A 6,012-nucleotide genomic window follows, 5' to 3' on the forward strand; every position below is an offset into this window, starting at 1 on the left:
GAAGTCTTGGAGGCAGCTGTCCGACAGTTCCTTTCCTTGCACAACAAAATAAAGGTGCATTTCTAATTTCCTGCCTCAGCTTCTTGTTTATTGGCCGTGATGAGTCACGCTGAGCAAAACCTGGCATTTCCACGCAGCGAGAGAATCTCTACTCTTTTGTAGTTATCATATTTTTTTCTTGCAATAGGAAGGAAAGGCGTAAAGGACTTGATTAGACTGTTTTATGTCACCTGCTGTTGGCAGTGACGCCTTAGAGGAGAGAAGGAAGAAATGGTTTCCCACTACCACCTAAGGTCACTTAAAAAAAAATAGTGTTGGGGAACTGACGGCCTCACATTTCCAGAAGCTCTGCGTGGAGCACTTTGGCTTGGGCATTTTGCACATGGCAGATTTTGTTCGTATTGCTAAGCTGCTCCTGTCACTGAACTGTCAGGAGCAGGCCAAGTTTCAGAAGCAGGTGGCACAGACCCAGCATCTCCCCAAGTAGGAGCCCAACTGAATCAGAAACTGCCTGTGAGCTGGTACACTGAGGACTTCCCACTGGTGGCACAGTTCAAGTTTTCCAGTATGCCAGGGGGTTTATGCTGGTCGGCCTTGGGATCCTCTTATGGAACAAGCAAAACTTATTCCTGGAGTAGTCTATGTGGGCCACGTGCATTGAAACCTTTTTGAACAACTCCAACTCAAGGCATATTTCTCCCAGTTTGGCACAGTTATAAGATTCATATTGTCCAGAAGTAACAAGACTGGAAATTGCAAAGGCTATGCCTTTGTGGGGAGTGCTGGCGGCACAGTGCTTAAGAGCTGCACTAAAAAAAAAAAAAAATTTTTTTTTTTTTTTTAACCCAAAATTCGGCTGTTTGAATCTGCCAGGTGCTCCTTGGAAACCCTGTGTGCAATTCTACTCTGTCCTACAGGGTCGCTATGAGTTGGAATTGACTCATTGGGCAATGGGTTATGCCTTTGTGGGTGCCCTGGTAGCGCAGTGATTAAGAGCTCAGCTGCTAACCGAAAGGTCAGCAGTTCGAATCCACCAGTTGCTTCTTAAAAATCCTATGGGTCTCTACTACTCTGTCTCATAGGATTGCTATGAGTTGGAATGGACCCCACGGCAACAGTTTTTTTTTTTTTTGATTTATGCCTTTGTGGAGTTTGAGTCTGATGATGTTGCCAAGATAGTTGCTGAAACAATGAACAATACCTTTTTTGGTGAATGAAAGGCTGTTGAAGTGTGATTTTATGCCATCTGAAAAGGTACGTGAAGAACTTTTCAAAGACTGGGATGTTCCATTTTCAAAGCCATCATATCCGGCAGTAAAACAGTGTAATAAGAAACGGACAGCTACAGAAAAGCTACACATGGGAAAATGATTTAAAAACAAAGAAAAATTACTGAGGAAGAAGTTAGCTAAAAAAGGGATAGTTTATAGTTTTCCACCACTGATTTTATCAAACAGGGAAATGTTTCAAACGCTGATCTTAAGAGCCCTATAGTGAACCAGGTTTTACCTATGATAAGGAAAAGAAGGTTTCAGGCACTCCTAGCACTCCGGAGAAGGCTGAATAGCCAGGGCTCCACACCAGTTTGTACACCAACATTTTTGGAGAGGAGCAAATCTGAAGTGGTTGAAGTGAATGATGATAATGAAGATAATGAAATAATTTTCAAAAAGCCTGTAGTTGGCGTAAAAGAAGAAATACAAGAGACACAAACAACTACATAACAATTTCAGAGAAAAAAAGAAGAAAAAGAAAAAGCAAACATTGATTCTAAACGTATTATGTATAATGTTTCTTTTGAAAAATGTGGTGACTTTGTTATTAGGGCTGACTTCTTAAATTCTACTAAGTGAAATGAAATGCAGATGCTGGCACAATTTTTGGAAGAAAACCATTGGTTCAAGTAAAAGCAGTTGGTAGTTCTGGCTTGCCTACTGTCTTCAGTTACCTAGTGCTGCTATAACAGAAATACCGCAACTGAATGGTTTTAACAAAGAGAAATTTATTCTCTCACAGTCTAGTAGGCTAGAAGTCCAAATTCAGGGCATCAGCTCCAGGGGAAGGCTTTCTCTCTCTGTCTGCCCTGGAGGAAGGTCCTTCTCATTAATCTTCCCCTGAATTAGGAGCTTTTCTGAGGAGGAACCCTGGGTCCAAAGGTTGTGCTCTGCTCCTGCCACTGCTTTCTTGGTGGTATGAGGTCCCCACTCTCTGCTTGCTTCCCTTTACTTTTGTCTATTGGAAGATAAAAGGCGGTGCAGACCACACCCCAGGGAAACTCCCTTTACTTAGGATCAGGGATGTGACCTTAGTAAGGGTGTTACAATCCCACCCTAATCCTCTTTAACATAAAATTACAATCACAAAATGGAGGACAACCACACAATACTGGGAATCATGGCCTAACAAAATTGACACATATTTTGGGGGGACACAATTCAATCCATGACACCTACCCTTGCTGAAATACAGGAAGCTTGCAGTGGCCTGCTGTCTTAGTCATCTAGTGATGCCATAACAGAAATACCACAAGGGGATGGCTTTAACAAAGAAATTTATTCTATCACAGTCTAGCAGGTTACAAGTCCAAATTCAGGGCATCAGCTCCAGGGGAAGGCTTTCTCTTTCTGTTGGCTCTGGAGGAAGGTCTTTGTCCTCAAACTTTCCCTGGTTGGGGAGCTTCTCAGGTGCAGGGACCCAGTGTCCAAAGGATGCTCTCTGCTCTTGGTGCTGCTTTCTTGGTGATATGAGGTCTCCAACTCTCTGCTTGCTTCCCTTTCCTTTTATCTCTTGCGAAATAAAAGGTAGTGCAGGCCACACTCCAGGGAAACCCCCTTTGCCATGGATCAGGGAGGTGACCTGAGTAAGGGTGGTGTTACAATCCCACCCTAATCCCCTTAGCATAAAATTACAATCACGAAATGGAGGACAACCACACAATACTGAGAATCATGGCCTAACCAATTTGATACACACATTTTTGGGCAGACATAATTCAATCTGTGACACCTACTCATGTTGCCTCTTTGCTCTGTTAGTCTCCTCTCGTTTCCTTTGTATGTTTCATAGTTGGCCTTAGTTGCTGTTCAAATAAATACCAGCAAATAAACTTCCTACGTTATTTGTATGCAAACGAGAACAACAACAACAACAAAAAAGTGTTTTTCTGTTCAATCTCATATGCTGTTTGGGGGAGTCATCTTATTTTTCAAAATAGAATATATTTCTTTTCTTTTATGAGTTAGGCAGTACTAGCTCAGGTAGCAGGCGGTGGAAGAAACGCCTGCTCTTATTTCCTAAGTCATAGTCAATCCATTTAGAATTCTTATCCCCTGGGCTGACTTAATCTCAGGCCATCTCCACAAGCTTCTCTTCATTCCAGAGGAGGCCTATCTCAGTGGACTTTAAAAACTTAATGCTGACCTTTCTTTAGGGAAAGGAGCTGGTAAAACCTGTAAGTTTTTCTTACTAATTCACTCTGTCATTAAAAAAAAAAAATCAAGCAATAGTAAAGTGTTACCTATCTGCCTCTAAAAAGACAAAGTTACCTTTCTTTTCTCTTAATAGACCTTTTATGTAAAAACCTCTTTTCCCTTATGAATTATATGCCTTAGGATAAACCGTGTCACTCTGTTTCTGAATTGGTGAATGGATTTGATTATTAAAAGGAGCCCTGGTGGCACAGTGGTTAAGGGCTCAGCTGCTAACTGGAAAGTGGGGGGTTCAAACTTACCAGCCACTCGGAGGGAGAAAAATGTGGCAGTCTGCTTCTGTAAAGATTATAGCCTTGGGGCAGTTCTACTCTGTCCTGTAAGGTTGCTATAAGTCAGCATCGACTCAATGGCAATGGATTTGGTTTTTTTTTTTTTTGCTTTTGATTACTGAAAGTAGACGATAACCTTACTGGCTCTAGGCTTTGGATTGTATTTCTCACTGTAATATTAATTCTAGCCCTGTTTTTCCAAATATGTGCTACCCCAAATGGTTGTCCTTTTTTACCTGAATTTACCACTATCTGATTGGTCTGTGTAACCACCCACTCAATTTAGCATCTGGAGCACCAGGTTTAGGAATGCCTACTGACCACTAATTTCATTTTTAATCTTCCTAATGTTGGGGAGGGAACCCTGGTGGAGTAGGGGTTAAGAGGTATAGCTGTTAACTAAAAGTTCGGCAGTTCGAATCCACCAGGCACTCCTTGGAAACCCTATGGGGCAGTTCTACTCTGTCCTATAGGGTTGCTGTGAGTCGGAATCAACTTCACGGCAACGGGTACGGGTTGAATGTTGGGAAAGATTCTTCTACTGAATTTTGCTTTCTTGAAACACTTTTAGGCATAGTCCTTAGAATGCTGGAACTCTTTGCTATTGAAATTCACTGAGAAATTTGATTTCTTGTTGATCTTGCCACAGTAGTACTTGACTTTTGATACCCATTTCTAGTACCATTTCTGCTGGTATCTGAGAGTTGAACCAAAAAACAAAACAAAACCCAAAACCACTGCCAACGAGTTGATTCTGACTCATGGCGACCTCCTCATATGTTATAAGGTAGAACTGCTCCATAGGATTTTCTTGGCTATAATCTTTAATGAAGTAGATCTCTACGCCTTTGTTCTGAGGTACCTCTGGGTGTGTTCAAACTGCCAACCAATAGTCAGGCACAAATTGTTTGTGCCACCCAGGGACCTTCCTCCCAGAGTTGAGTGCCTACACAATTTGACCGGAAATTTCAAATCTACTTTTACCCATGACCGAATGAAACCGACACTCTTCTTTGGATTTGTTCAGCTCCCAGTTTTATCCAAGTTTAGTTTCCATCTTGTCCATTTCAAGATAATCTTGGTATATGAAAGGTATCCAGGTATTTTAACAGAAAATTTCCATTCAGACTTTCTTTAGGGACTCCCGAATCTCTGGCTTCTGCTCTACTCCCCCCGTTTCTTAGGTCTAGCTGAGATGTGGTATGTGCCTTGACTCATCTAATAGTTATTGTAGTTCTTCCAAGGTTATTTCTCCAATGGTGCCTTGAAATTTATGGTATCCCACTGATATTCTTCACCGTCTATTTCATTAATAAATTGATAATAGGATTCTTCTCTGTGGAGCCGTTGCTGCTGCCATTTTGGTTCATTTCCATGATGATTGTGGTCTTAATGGTAGCCAGAACAATGGATCCCCAAAGATGCCTCAGAACCTGTGAGCATGTTCCCTTACATGACAAAACGACTTTGCAGATGTAATTAAAGATTTTTAAATGGGGAGATTATCCTGGATTATCCAGGTGGGTCCAGTATAATCACAAGGGTCTTTATAGATTGAAAGAGGGAGGCAGGAGAATCAGAGAAGGAGGTGTGTCTATGGAGGCAGATATCAAAGTGATGGAATTGCTGGCTTTGAAGTTGGAAGGGCCCACAAACCAAGGAATGCAGGCAGCCTCTAGAGGCTGGAAAAGGCAAGGGAACAAATTCCCCCCTAGAGCCTCCAGAAGGAACACAGCCCTGCCAACACCTTATTTTTAGCCCAATGAGACTCATTTTGGAACTTCTGACCTCCAGAGCTGTAAGATAATAAATCTGTGTTATTTCAAGCCACCAAATTTGTAGTAATTTATTACAGCAGCAATAGGAAGCTAACACACACTGGATATGAGCTTTGTTCAACACTTTCGTCTGAAGTAGATCTAGACTGATTCATACTGAAATATCCTGGCCTTCATATTTCCTTTCAACATGTTTAATAGAAGAATTCAGCCTTTAACTATTCATGCTTTTTTGGGGGAACTGCCCAGATGAAGCAATGGGAGAGAGTTGAATCATTCAAACTGAGTTGTCTTAGAAGGCTAGGACCACTCTCACCACTGCTACACAGTCAAGGGAATTCTCCAGTGTTTTTTGTCAAATTCCCATCTCACCAGGAATTGAGGGACACTCCTCCTAGGGGTATGTGGGAGTGGGGGGGGGGGCATGGGGGAAGGGGAACAGCTACAGCTCTCCTCTTCAGCCTTAAAGGCAGA

The 6,012-nt window shown here is 42.0% G+C and overlaps 1 pseudogene; it reads left to right on the forward strand.

The window, feature by feature from the left end:
* Positions 1-382: 382 nt before the first annotated feature.
* LOC100677306 (MKI67 FHA domain-interacting nucleolar phosphoprotein-like) lies at positions 383-2,091 on the forward strand (annotated as a pseudogene).
* The last annotated feature ends 3,921 nt before the right edge of the window (positions 2,092-6,012 follow it).

The sequence above is a fragment of the Loxodonta africana genome, chromosome 2 (genome assembly GCF_030014295.1).
Source record: "Loxodonta africana isolate mLoxAfr1 chromosome 2, mLoxAfr1.hap2, whole genome shotgun sequence".
In the NCBI taxonomy this organism is placed as follows: domain Eukaryota; kingdom Metazoa; phylum Chordata; class Mammalia; order Proboscidea; family Elephantidae; genus Loxodonta; species Loxodonta africana.